Source organism: Armigeres subalbatus, chromosome 2 (genome assembly GCF_024139115.2).
Source record: "Armigeres subalbatus isolate Guangzhou_Male chromosome 2, GZ_Asu_2, whole genome shotgun sequence".
NCBI classification, from domain to species: domain Eukaryota; kingdom Metazoa; phylum Arthropoda; class Insecta; order Diptera; family Culicidae; genus Armigeres; species Armigeres subalbatus.
In genome coordinates this window covers 99,449,563-99,464,631 of record NC_085140.1, presented here as the reverse complement: position 1 = coordinate 99,464,631, position 15,069 = coordinate 99,449,563, and the positions used below count along the sequence as shown (strand labels likewise).

General features: G+C 39.9%; 2 long non-coding RNA genes across 2 annotated transcripts; both read right to left on the bottom strand.

Annotated features, from left to right (window-relative positions):
• Positions 1-10,071: 10,071 nt before the first annotated feature.
• LOC134214769 (uncharacterized) lies at positions 10,072-10,605 on the bottom strand. Its single transcript, XR_009979902.1, has 3 exons — positions 10,505-10,605; positions 10,328-10,438; positions 10,072-10,263 (listed from the first exon to the last, which is right to left on the bottom strand). It is a non-coding gene; the product is annotated as an uncharacterized LOC134214769 (long non-coding RNA).
• Positions 10,606-10,708: 103 nt separating this feature from the next.
• Positions 10,709-11,415, bottom strand: LOC134214770 (uncharacterized). Its single transcript, XR_009979903.1, has 3 exons — positions 11,267-11,415; positions 11,168-11,211; positions 10,709-10,970 (listed from the first exon to the last, which is right to left on the bottom strand). It is a non-coding gene; the product is annotated as an uncharacterized LOC134214770 (long non-coding RNA).
• Positions 11,416-15,069: the final 3,654 nt, after the last annotated feature.

The following is a 15,069-nucleotide window of genomic DNA, read 5'->3' as shown; positions in this document are numbered from 1 at the left end:
ACAAATCTGAATTTATCATAAAACTTTTTTTTTCCCAAAACCAGTCTCTATGGGGCAATATGGGCATACCTGCATAGAACAAGATATCTGGCCTTAAAATGCGAATAAGTTCAAATTTCAGTATTCAAATACAAGAATATTATCATATATGTAAGATTCATTACGGAAAAATTACAACAGCGCATTTCTGCGATAGAAACAGAAAAAATGACCATTGACCAATTGAAATGTGGCTGTTCAAACGGTGAAGAGTGGCAAATCAGTTCAGTCCGCTGTTGTGGAGTTTTTTTATTTTATTTGGTATGAAATACTCACAACTGTTGGAATATCATATTCTTCTATATTACGATACTTTTTTTGCCTAAATAAAGGTTTTGGAAGGGTGGCCCATACTGCCCCAAATGGTGGCTCATATTGCCCCGTATAGTCGGGAACACACATTGAAATCAATACATTTTCAAAAGTGCATTCCAATAATTTCCAAACGCATTTTTCGTCATTCATCGACGTAATATGAAAGGTAACATTCTCTAGTATAAGTCAACTACATTTGAACGATGCTTTTTTGAGCTTTTCAGCGCTTTTCGGAACGATTTCCTTAGGTGGCCCATATTGCCCCGATCACCCCTATGTTTGAAAAGACTCTTTTTCGATTGGTAACAAATACCAATTTTTTAAATCTCTATTTATCGTCAAATTTGCCAGTTCAGGATTACATCTAAGCGCATAAAATCCGTCGCTTATCAGTTGCGAAAATGCGTTTTACATACAAAAGTGGAGGCGATAGAATATGTGAATTTCTTATCCGACGATGCATGGTAATGTAAGCGATGTGCACAATTATCAAGCGTTTTTTGGTCTTCATTGCGATGTAGTTTGTGATAGCAAACTCTGTATGTAAAGTTTATAAATTAACTGATAAGCCTCGCACCACAATGCAATTTTGATGAAACTTTTATCGATAAACGATTATAATCGTGCATTCTTATACGATGTGTGGTTGTCTGGATATGCCCAATGAGTAAATAGGAGATAACCTGTTAGTCCTTAAAGTTAGGCAAAACGGTTCAAGCTTAGTTTTTAGTAGTTGCGGCGTAGTGGAGGTCCTCCAGGTGCGATCACAATTGTTACTGCCGATGACGCCCATGCGTCTTTGGCATGGACATCCGCACGTCCCGAGCTAGCTCACCTCTTTTCCTTATCTCAAGGTCGAACAATCGCACTAGCGGAGACTTACCTGTACCACTTTGCAACCACAGTGAAGTAAATGGACTGAAATTTAATTTTCCGGTGCACACAAGATGGCAAATAAGAATTGAATTTTGAACTAGAAATTTATTAATTTCTTACTAGGTTATTTTTATTTGGAAATCCTAGGCACTGTTAATAGGGAACGGACTCACTTTAGCTCGTTGACGCTGCTGCCCGTGATATCGCCACCACGAGGTCCCAGTTGGTTGGCAATGGCGCCGGTTCACACCTGGCCGGAGACGACTTTCGGCACTAGAACTGCCGGGAAAATGCTGCTCTTCGGCTTCACTATTTCACTAATTCGGGAAGGCTTTACTTTCACCTCTGCGTGGAGGACTTTACGTTGGGGTCGTTTGTTGACGGACGACCTTCGACAAACCACTGAATAGTGTCTTGGAGAGGAGTTTAACCGTGGTTTAGTTCACTCGCGGCACCATGCACACTAGGTCGGTATATTCACGGTCAATCACTGTTCCGACTTAAACTCTTCGACCTGTTGCGACCTCTCACTTTAACTACCGGTCTCTACGTTGACGGTAAGGAGAACCGGGGCTAACTAGTAGCCTTACCAGTCGCGATTATTAACGAATTCACAAACTGTAATAGTCTCTTTTCTAGGAACTAAACCATTTTGCCAAAGGCAATAACGTTTGAAAAACTTAAACTTTCACTGCCGAAATAAAACACCGTTTGGCACACTATTCAGGATCTAATAGAGGCCTTCCATGTGGATCGATGGGCCTTATACAGGGTCAGAGGATCCAATCGCATGGTCTATCGAATGATACCAACTCGTGGGCATATTGCTAGATGGTATTATTTTGGCGCCGTCCGATGATAGTTGCGAGCAGTGAACATGTCCCCAGCGTGCTTCCTAGCTATATTCGAATTTCGAACTTTCCCTACCTCCTATTGAGATTCTCACGTCCGAATGTGTGAGTGGCGATAAAAGGAAAACAAACACTCCTAGATGTTGCAACTCAGCAGAGATTGGGTAAAAATGGGTATATTTCCATATATTTTTTGACTCTTTTGAAACCATTGTGATGACCCGATCATTTTTGAGGTTATGAGCAGAACGAAAACAAATATGTTTTTACACATGACGAATTGCACATTAGTGTGCGAGCGCTAAACGTCACTCATCTCTATTGGTTCACCGTATTGAGAGAGCTCTCACTTGACGGCACATGAACTCTTTTTTCCGGGCTAGAATTCCATTTTTTTCTTAAATTCAGCGTGATGATCAATCCCAATCCGGTTACCGCAATTATTAAAATGGGAAGGGGGGGGGTGGTATTTATGTTTATATCGGCACCAACATTTCAAAAGGGCGTAACTGCTTTTGTAAACAAAAGCTTCTCACGTCGCTGGTGGGTTAATTTGAGCCCACCCAGGCAATCCAACACCTCTGATGGAAGCATCGAATCCTCTTCTTTCATTTAATGGTGTTGGATTGCGTGGATGAGCACAAATAAGCCCACCAGAGACGTGAGAAGCTCTTGTTTACAAAAGCAGTTTCGCCCTTTTGAAATGTTGGTGCCGATATAAGAAAAAATGTTCTTGTGTGAATATTTACATTTACTGTTAACAATAATCCAATAATGGTGTGGCAAAACAATCATCTGAAAAGGTTACACAATTTAATTTAATCCATGCTTTTGGGTCCGGCAGAGGGACAGTCTTTGCGAAGCGTCTTCCTTAGTATCCGACTCCAGCCAGGAAATCGTCGGGGTTGTTGCCGCGAACTCTGCAGTGCCCTGGGAATCAGGCAAACGACGTGTACTGACGCTGGTTAGCGAGAATGCTTTCAGCAGAGAAGATATTGCAAATGTTGGGAAGGCTGTCCAAGATGGGTCTGGGTCATTTGGCATAAGGCCATTTGGTATAATGGTCATTTGGCATAACGGCCATTTGGCATAATTTAGAACTACAAGAAAAGAGTGAGTCATTTGGCATAATTTTGAACTGTAAAAGCTGAAGGGATATTTCGTGTAATGTTTAGCGTAGATTAAGTAGGTCGAGGCTGTTTTCTGATAAATTTAGACTGATGGTAGAGATTTTCCGGAAAAATGAAAACAAAACGGCAGATTTGCTTCTAAGGGAGGGATCACATCCATCATTAACTTATTCCGGCCACATGCCTACTTTAAAAAAGAGATTACATCCACCATTGCTTCAATTCGGACAAGCGCCTTAAGACCGGATCTAATCCACCGTTTCCTTAATCTGGCAAGCGCCTTTAAAAACTTTAAAAACTCAAGCAAAACACTTGTCGTAGACGAGTAACTAAACCAATCAAGTCACATATGATTAACTGCCACCAAATCAATCTGAATTGTGCTACTCGGGGAAGAGATCATATCAACCATTGATTTATTCCCGGTAAGCGCCTACTTATAAAGAAGGAGTCACATCCACCATTTGCCACAATCCGGGCAGGGCCATCTTTCAAAGAATGGATCACATCTACCATTGCCACAATTTGGGCCACACACCTACTTTTAAAGAAGGGATTACATCTACCATTGCTTCAATCCGGGCAAGTGCCTGCTTTCAAAGAACGAATCAAACCCTCCATTGCCATAATCTGTGCAAGCGCTTATTTTTAAAGAAAGGATCACATCCACCATTGCCTCAATCCGGGCATGCGACTTCTTTTAAAGAAGGAATCACATCCACTATTTTTATAATCTGGGCAAGCGCCTACTTTTAAAGAAGGGATCGCAGCCACCATTGGCTCAATCCGGACAAGCGCCTACTTTTAAAGAAGGGATCACATCCTCCATTGCCATAATCCATGCAAGCGTTTACTTTTACAGAAGGGATCACATATTTTCTGCTGGTAGGTCTCCGAAGACTGATTTTTGGAAGAGCGTTTCATAAGTAAATTTCGGACGAAAGCCAAAATATTGCCTGAAAAACCGATTCACTTAGCTTCTGATAGACTAACGGCGTCCACGTACGGTTGAACGCCTTTGAGATATTGAGCCGGTGACGTACCCCTGGCGGAAAGCATGTTGTTCGAAGCCGAAGCATCCGTCTGCTTCAAGCTTTTTACGCAGCCTGCAGATGACCAGCCTCTTGACAACATTTAATACGCAAAATATCAGTAAGTTAGGGAGGTATTTGAGAGCATTCCGGAAGGAGACGCTGCTTTTCGGGAAGGGATTGACAAGGCTAAGCCGCTGCTCTTCGGGGAGCGTTATGTCAGACCAGACTTGATTGACCAAATCAAAGAATAAGATTTTCGCAGTGGAGAAATAATCTTTGATCAACCGATATCCTATTCTGTCCAGGCCAGAAGACTTTCCATTGCTTCTGAAAAGGGCGATGGGTAGCTTGGCTGAGAAAGGCAAGTCCAGTGAAACTCAAAAGTGTTGTAACGAAAGAAAGGATCTAGCGGTGCCGATACGAGCGATGCAAAATATACGCCAAGGCTGTTGACTCCGGTGGATCGGGTTTTGCAGGTCAAGATGCATAAGAAAAGCGTTCTCCCACTGAAGTTCTCCCACTGCTTCCTTTTGGCAACTTCACTTTTCAACATTCATAGTGTTTTTGTATAAAAAAAAATAAAAGCACTTTCTTTTCCCGGATGACCAGGGTACTCGGAGGGTCTTCCTTCTGAAGTTGAGAACAAAGTGCATTTCGTCCAACGACCACCAACGAAGGGCTTGACGTACAGGTGGAAAACTGGTTTGCGGGATGGTTCAACCAGTGGCATGGAGGACGATTCTGTAGAAGTCGGGAAACGGTAGCGGAGTAATATGCACTATTGCGCATCAGATGTTGGTGTCAAAGCGCTTCCAATCGGCTTATAGTGCCATCGGATGCTGGGTCATTAGCCCGAAGATCATTAAGTCGAAGGCCACTAGGCCGAATGGTCATAGGGCTGAATTAAAAGAGAGTAGGGAGAAACGAAAAGAGAATATTGAAAAGTTAGAAGTGAGAAGTAGGAAAGAGGGAATTGAGAAGTGAGAAGGACGAAGGAAGAAGAATGAAGAAGAAGGAAGAAGAAAAGTTAATAAGGAAGAAAGAAGAACGAAGAAGAAAAGGGAAAAAACTGTCTTCTCACTTATCATTCGATCTAATGATTATTTGGCCTAATGACCTTCGGCCTGATATCCTGAATCTCAACGCCATGGTGATGGTGGGAAGATTCGTTAGCAGTGACCTGAATCGGGAAATGGTTTGGTTTAGCACAGGGCAAAGGGACCAACTGCCAAATTGACCTGGAATTTAAATCAAATGGTCTATCGAATCAATTGATTAACCAAAGCCTTCATGATGTCCCCTCCGAGGATTTGTATTTCACTTGTGTCTCAAAACAAGACATATGAGGTGTTATAAATATCCAAATTGTCCTGGAGTTTGAATCAAATGGTCTACCGAATCAACCAAGGCTTCCACGATGTCCCCAGCCACGGTGTCAACCTAATTTTGTCTTCTGAGTATGAGCCATTCACTTACGTCTCAAATATAGGCATATGAGATGCTGTAAGTTCTTCAAATTGTCCTGGAGTTTGAATCAAATGGTCTATCGAATCAATCAAAGCCTTCATGATGTTCCAAGCGGTGGTATCAACTCAATTATTCCAAGGATTTGTCTTTCACTTGTGTCTCAAAACAAGACATATTAGGGGTTGTAAGATCTCCAAATTGTCCTGGAGTTTGAATCAAATGATCTAATTAATCAACCAAGGCTGGTGCCCCCAGCCGCGGTATCAGCCAAATTATGTCCTCCGATTATTTGTCTTTAACTTACGTCTGAAATCCACGCATATAAGATGTTCAAATTGTCCTGGAGTTTGATTCAAATGGTCTACCGAATCAAACAAGGCTTTCACGATGTTTTCAGCTGCGGGGTATGGTAGTTCATTATACTAGCAGCATCCGAAATTTTACCTGGTTTACTTGCATATGCTAGTTTTTATTCAGTCCTAGTAATATATTTTGACAAGAAAGCGTAGTTATTCGGCTTTGTGCACTAGCGGCATCAGAGTTCGGGTAATGGTGGAGAGCAGCTATTTGGCTGATTATGCTGATTATGATAATTTGGTGTTATCGGTAGAACTTTGATTACTATAATATAATTTTAGTTTTTTTGTATTTTATCATCTAGAAATTGTTCAGTAATTTAGTGAAAAAGCCTTTAGAAATTCTTCGAACCGTTTCTAGAAACATGTCTGATTTCTGGAATTCCTGAGAATAATTCTAGATATTTTAGGGGGTTTTCTTCACATGCAGCCTTAATTGCAGTTGATCTATTATAATATTTCTTCAGATATTATAAAAAAAAATCTGTGCGGCCTAGTTCTGCCGAACGAGCTATCCATCACGGAGTGTGCTGTCTTATCGCGCGTGCGACTCCGTTCGTTATCCCACGAGGAAAGAGGCAAAGTCATGGCCTGCTATTTACTAGTCAGTGTTGGCAACCAAACCATATACGATATACGATATTGGCATGTTTGTCATCAATGCACTCTAAAAGTGGATCGCCCAATTCCTAATATATCTCACCCTCACATTCCCCTTCTTCTCTCACTAAAAAAGAGAATAAAAGAAGGATTTTCATAAACAACTATTTACATCGCATTTTTTTTTCTAATTTTACAATCTAGTATCCAATATCCGTACTCAATTCCTATATTCAAAATCATCCTAATTCAAATTGGAATTCAAATATTTCAATATGATTTACCAATCTGATACTCAAATCCAATGAATGAACCCGAAAAGCAAATCCAATAGTCCTATTCCATGAACAACATTTTTAATCCCAGACCAACATTGGAACGTTTTTATAATGGAATACCAAAAGTTTTTTGTTTCATTCTCTTCATCTTCCATAGTTTCTTGGTTTACTATTTACGTGTTCTTCAGCATTTCCACAGTAATTAATTGAAAGTTTTATTTATGCCTGCCATTGCATGGTTATAAATGGCTCTCCAAACATACTCTGTATTGGCCCTTCAAGCTCAAGCCAATAAGTCCGGTACTCTCACACAACACCTTCGAAATTCAAATTTGAATAGTTTTGTTCTGCTGATCCGCATTAACGTTGCTTTGACACGATAAGAACAACAAATCATTCAATCTGGCACCTTCGACATTACAAGTCGAAACCGATGAGAAAACGAATCATTTGCTTCGGCGCTACTCCAGAATTCTTTCGACATTTTATTGTGGATTTACTTGACCAATGGATTCGAAGGTCGGTTCACTTGCCTATTTCAGCAAGGTTTGCAAAAAATAAATAAATATTTGGTAGATTACCTTGTTTTTTGCTCCTTGTCTATCAAACAGATGTCAAAACATCGGAAAAAGAAAGAGAAGTCCGAGGGAAACAGCAAAAAACACGTGGCAGACTTGTCAGTTTTGACAGATTTTACTATGAAGATGGGTGTGAAGGTGAAAACGGCGATTTCAACGACCGTTCAAAGAGCGACTATTTCGAACGGTCGGGTCCAATAGGGAAATCCACGTACAATAACTCGTTTAAGTCAAACCAATGAAAAACAAATAAGTTTTTTCGACGTTCTTCCAGAGCGTCTGCGACGTCACAAGCCAAAACATTCAATACAGCGCTCTACCACAGCAGTTTCGACATCACATGTCAAAACCGATGAGAAAACAAATCATTTATTTATTTATTTATTTATTTATTGTCGTCAATCATAATTGTAGACCTATTTACATTTGTATTCTTAACTATTCTAAATAACATTAAATAATGTTGATGCTGTTTAAACTTATTGTAAAGTGTCATTAGCTTATAATACGAGAGAAGATCTGTTTCAGCTGTGTTTTGGACATCGATAAGTCAATAGTGTCACAATGTTTATTATAAGTGATCATCATTTGATTTATTGGGCCATATTTTGCATAGTTTGTTCGATGATAATTTACGGAGAATATTTGACGATGTCGTAAAGATAGTAATGGAACATAAAAATTAAGTTTTGATAATAGCTTCGTTGAGTCAATTCTGTTTGAAACAATATTGTTTATAAAAGTTACCATTGCTAAATCTCGACGCACTTTCAGTGAATGAATATTGATGAGCTTACAACGAGCTACATATGGTGGCAATGGAAATTCGGTCCACCCTAACTTTCGTAGTGCATATAATAAAAATTGTTTTTGAACTGACTCAATTCTGTTGGCATGAATAGCTGAAAATGGGGACCAAACTATGCTGCAACATTCTAAGATTGGCCTTACATAAGCTGTATATAGTGTTTTTATTGTGTACGGGTCCTGAAAATTGTAACAGAATCGTTTTATAAAACCTAACATGTTGTTATTGATTTATGCTGGCGCTCTTCCAGAGCGCCTTCAACTTTTTTAAGTCGAAACCGTTGAGAAACAACACATTTGTCAATCCAGCGTCTTCGACATCACAAGTCCAAACCGATGAGCAAATCATTCATTCCGACGCTTTCCCACAGCGTCTTCGACATCACAAGTCGAATCCGATAGACAAATCATTCAATCCGACGCTCTTCCAGAGCGTCTTCGACATTACAAGTCGAAACCAATGAAAAAATGTCCCAATCACGCCGACAGGATACTTACAAAACAATTATTTCCAACCAGGAACAACCTGGCAGAATCGCCAAATGCGCGGCCTAGTTCTGCCGAACGATCTATCCGTAACGGGGTGTGCTGTCTTATCGCGAGTTCGACTCCGTTCGTTGTCCCATGAGGAAAGAGGTTAAGTCATGGCCTGCTATTTACTAGTCAGTGTTGGCAACCAAACCGTTATACGATATTTGCATATCTGTCATCAATGCACTCTAAAAGTGGATCGCCCAATTCCTAATTTATCTCACCCTCACGAAATCCTTGGTAATTTACTTCAGGAGCTCCACCCGAAATTCCATCTGAAATTTCTTGGAAAATTCGTCTATGTATGACTGTATAAATCAATCTAGAATTTTACCTTAAACAATAATCTTTCTATATAAAAAATGAGTTTGCGTTTGCTTTGAGGCAATATAACTCACAAACAGAAGGACCGATTTGCAATATTACCTCACTAATCGATTCGTCTTGGGATCAATACTATGTTTGAATATACAATAGAGGTAATAAACTACCCCATAAAAAATCCTCCCGATTTTCCCTCAGATTAAATCGGTTCACGTCGGTAGGGTCGACCGATTTTGTTCCCGACGAATTTATAGATTGTTTCACCGAGCCTTATGGGACTTTTACAGGGGAGCTCGCCGACGCGACGCCAAACGAAATCGATAGACTATTATCGACTAAATCGAATAAACAAAAGATCGATTTCGTTGTAAATCTCGCTTAACTTTTCAAAAGGTCCTAAGTAACATTTTTTTCATGATTTAATCTGAATAATGCAATCAACGTATTTCATGTTAATCTGTTAATTGCAACACTCAAATTAAATCATGAAAAAAATGTTACTTAGGACCTTTTGAAAAGTTAAGCGAGAAATAATATGTGACGAAACTAAACGAAATAGAGTGATTAATCGGTTTATTAAATTTCATCATAGAGCAGATCAGACTAAATCTCTAGATTAATCGGTAGATAAAATAATGAAATCAGGTGAAATAGAGTGTTTAATCGGCTCATTAAATTTCATCAGAGAGCAGGCCAGACTAAATCTGTAGTTAGATCGGTGTAGAAAATAATGATATCAGATGAAATAGGGTGTTTCATTGGTTTATTACATTTCATCATGGAGCAGATCAGACTAAATCAATAGATTGATCGCATAGGAAAATGATGGAATTAGACGAAATATAGTATTTAATCTGTTTATTAAATTTTACCAAAGAGCAGATCAGACTAATTCTGTGGATTGGTCGGTATAGAACATAATAAAAACAAACAAAATCGAAGGTTTAGTTGATGTAGTTAAACGGGTGGCATGGCTGATAGTTTTTCGATTCTGTCCAGATTGCAAGATGAATCCTCGGACGAAACGGACTCATTCTGGTGCTGACCTGTTTGGTCCAGAAGGTTATCGGTCTATAACTGAAAAATAGTTTAAAGTTAATTTAATAGAAATTTGATTTAACATAGTACAAGAAAGACATACATTAGTAGGGTTACTAGGTATTAAAGCATTTTTTGCATCCAACGAGTAGCGGTTTCAATACAGGTATTCGGTATTTTTGATCTCCTCTATGTTACCATCGTTCTCTAACTTCTAAAAATGATGAATGAACGTTATAGTAAAAATAATTAAGCTCCATAATAATAATCAACAGTTTACCTGAAAATGGCCTTTTTTCTTTTAAAGAAAACATACATGCCAAAGAAAGCACCAATTTCGATACAAGTCAGCACACAAAACAAACCAACATTACTTTAACCTGGAATGGAAATATTATAATTTTGGAAAATGTCTTATTTACTTATTAATGATGAAATAAAATGACCTGTCCCTGTAATGCTGGGTAGACACGTTTGCGTGGTTTGTAAGATCTACCATGGTCACATTATCAGCTACAGGCAAATCATGGACCCAACGAAAACCTTCCCCAATATCCAACTCCGTGGTACTTATGCGGGGTCGCTGAGTCGGGAAGCTCTCACTAAGTAAGTACTACATCAACACTTCCTTCCCCTTCCAAGTTACCGCGAAGATGGGCGTGACCAGGAGTAGTAATCCTCATGCTTTTGTGATTTGTATCCTAGATTGAAATCAAGGATCACTCACCTGGATTTCTGATAGCAATCTGAATGAGGATTTAAAAAAAAAATCAGTATGTTATGCTATGAAATAAAATAACCTATCCTGCAGAACTTGAAAAAAAAAGACAACTGAACTTGTTGCGATAAAAATATAAATTCTAAAAGATTGTATTAAAAACATTTCATGTCTTCTGGATAACATTCATTCATGTGTTAAAATCGATGAAATTTTATCACTTACCTTGATTTCCCGGTCTTCCTGGATGTTCCGTAATGTGTCTCGATCTGAAAATCTCACAAATAAGGTCAATATTTCAATAAATAAATATCATTTACTTACTTTGTTTATTCAATGTTTGTGAACACAGGGATCCGATTTCGCCTGTTCATTAATCAGATGATCAAAATAAGCACCAAATAAACAATCAATCGATCATTTAACCGATGAAATAGGCAACCGATTGCTTGCGACTTAATCGTTGAATAAATCTGGCGACGAAATTATGTAGCCTACGACAATCGACGTCGTCGGTGCAAAAATAGGTCGATTTGGAAGGCACCCGATTTCGTCGAGTGATGGTGAAATTTTGGAGCTGTCAAACTTTTTATGGGGTATAGAGGACGACTGTCGCTGCGGTTCCCTTTGTTATCGTCCCCAAACATGTTGGGTACCTATCTGTCAAAACGTTCTGATTTTTCCTTTGTTAACATTTAGTGCCCCATCCTCGCCAGCAAAAGATGTTTCGCCAGTGACGACAGCGACAAGCGTCCTCTATAGTTTATTACCTCTATTGAATATACTAATAGCACAGAGAAACAGACGTCTTACTTAGAACAAAATGCAATCAAAATCATCGTCATGAAAACATTATCGCCCAATGCCCTGTGTGTGGTCGAGCGGCAACAGGTAATGTACAATATAGATAGTAGAATCTATAGATGAGCGAAGATAAATCCTCTGTCCTCAAACGTCAAACACAAATAAAAACGTCAAACGTCAAACACAAATAAAACCGATGGAAGCGCCATCGGTGGCCGATCGACCACCTACAAAAAAAGCTGAACGATGGAACATGTGTTGAGTGAGACGTCTGTTTCTCTGTGCTAATAGTTGATTAATTTGACGGGGAAGTTGGAAGATTGTCAAAATACAACGGTTTCATGAGTTCTGAAGAAAGCCATCAAGCTTGAACGGAAATCGATCTAGCGTGCGACGCTGCAACCAACCAAAAATAAAGGACAAAATTTAGAAAACGCTCTAGAATTTACACAGGAACTCCTGAAGGTATTTCTGAATTCTTTAATTTCTTTAACTCTTTCGTTACCAACCTTCCTTCGAATCGAATCAACCTTGAAATCGAAAATAAAAATCTTTTTTGCTGTAACTTTTCTGTCTTTCAATATTTTTTTCCCTACTTTCACCAAAAGAAGCTAAATTTATTCAAGTTACAGCGGTTTCCTGGATTACCAGCATTGACCACTTGATTTCGGAGCTATTTCGTATTGAAAATAGGTGTGCATTTTCCAGAACGCATACTTCGGATATGATTATATTACATATTTTGAATGGAAATAACGCATAAACTGTGCCAAATTTGATCGATCCAAAATATGGCCTGTATTCCACATTGCCGATGTTCAGCCGGGGTCACTTTGTGGAAATTGGCGAATACCATCATGCGACACTCCAAACTTCATGATTTCAAAAGCTATGGTAGTTTTGTAATTCTTGGACCGTATTTGAACCAGGTGTGACAATGACAATTTCGGCATCACGTTCCAAGGCATGGATATGCGGTTCATTCGAGACTCATCCAAACACGCAGGTATTGTTTACGTTGATTACAGTGATCGTTCGCTGTACGACCTCACCCCAACTAGCGAATGCCGTTCGCTAATTGGGTCGCTTTGACAAGCGTCAATGTTATTTACTTTTTGCATTGAACAAAGGAAAATGTTACGCGCCAGAAAATATCGATCCCGCCAAACACGGAAACAAAACGTCAACGCGTTTTTGACATCACATTCTAACTATAGATAGTAGAATCTATAGATGAGCGAAAGCATGGCTGAGTCGATTTTTTTGCCCGTGCACACGCGCATATGACGTCACTGCCCTTAACGTTTCCATTGAAATCGTGACGTCATGCTCGTTTGGAGACACGTTTGACAGTTTGTTTGGAGACAGAGGATTTATCTTCGCTCATCTATATATTCCACTATCTATAATTCTAACGTTTAGCTGCTTTTTAATTGGGCACAGACAAACAGACGTAACACTACAGAAATTCCCATCGACTATGACTTCAACGATCAATTTGAATTTGATCGATTGCGCGTTTCACAACTAGAGGCGCTAGCGTCGAAACCCTTCGAGTTTGACATTTCACTCCAGCGCCTTCTGGTGACGATGTCATACGAAATATTGTATCGTGTAACATGCTCGCAAGATGGTGATAGAGCAGTTGGGCGATGGATTTTTCTGAAAAATGTTCAAGCTGTTACGTCTGTTTGTCTGTGAATTGGGTTTCGCCCAAATTAGCGAACCCCCAACTAAAAAGCGCCCCAACTAGAAAAACCCCAATTAGCGAACGTTCACTGTAGTTGTTGAATTTGTTGAGCCACGCCACCTGATGCATAAGATACTAAAAAACTGGGGCAATGTAAGCCAGCTTTTTTTTCATGACTGTTTGATCTATTCCAACCATTATTCCAACCAATTGAGGTGCCATGATCCTGGATAGCCGTTGGTTTGGCAAGGCCTAGCTGATTCGCTTCCTCCACGATGTAGTCTGGTAAACCATCAGCGCGATCAAACCCCATGCTGAGGTGGGGAATTTGCCTGCCATTGAGCGTAATTTCCCGTTTATCCCTTCACTTATGATAATAAAATCCAATTGTTTGTAGAAGTCTATCTCTAACGGGTGGCGTCAGTTCTTCGTTCGTTCACTTTAGCGTGCGCAGCGAGGCACTGTTGTTGAGTTGCCGATCGCGACCAATACCACCACCACGATAGCCGCCAAAACCATCTCCACCCATTCCACCACGGGATCCATCCGGGTTGCGACATTCCATTGAATTTAATAATCCTACAAAATTTGTGACATGGACCAAAAACAATGAATGACATACATCACTTAGCAACTTGCCAGCCATTCTAAATACTCACGCTCCTCTAATGTGGACGTGTACAATACACATGTGGAAGTATTGGCTTGATAAATGGATTGCGAGTGATTTGACTATGCGTCCAATTTGGGAATCTCGAGCTCGTTCAGTAGCCGCTAGGTTGCGAAGGCCGACGGAGGTCCTTCGTAGCTTAGTTGGTTAAAGCACCAGTCTAGCGTACTGTAGGGTCATGGGTTCGAGTCCCATCGAAGGGAAAGTGGTTACCTCCAATACATTTTTCAAATCAATATCTTCCACATAACGTACATATTCACATATGAGTTTTCATAACATTGTAAATTAACGTCCAAGTCGGGTGGTTTAATCCCCGGAAATAGGCAATTACCTTTGATTGAACTGAACTTGAGTTGCGTGCTCTTGCCTACGCAATGCGGTCGGGTCTGAGCTTGACGACCGACTGGCAAATAGCTTACACAACCTCACTTGATCAGTACCGTTGCTGATGAAGAATGTGTATAGCCGCCAGACATTCTAAATACTCACGCTCCTCTAATGTGGACGTGTACAATACACATGTGGAAGTATTGGCTTGATAAATGGATTGCGAGTGATTTGACTATGCGTCCAATTTGGGAATCTCGAGCTCGTTCAGTAGCCGCTAGGTTGCGAAGGCCGACGGAGGTCCTTCGTAGCTTAGTTGGTTAAAGCACCAGTCTAGCGTACTGTAGGGTCATGGGTTCGAGTCCCATCGAAGGGAAAGTGGTTACCTCCAATACATTTTTCAAATCAATATCTTCCACATAACGTACATATTCACATATGAGTTTTCATAACATTGTAAATTAACGTCCAAGTCGGGTGGTTTAATCCCCGGAAATAGGCAATTACCTTTGATTGAACTGAACTTGCTTAAATTGTCGGGTTGGGAGACTGCAACCACAACATATGATTCAACACATCAACGGTTTCGTGCAATACTGGCACAACTAATTTTTTTGTTTTTGACATGTTAAT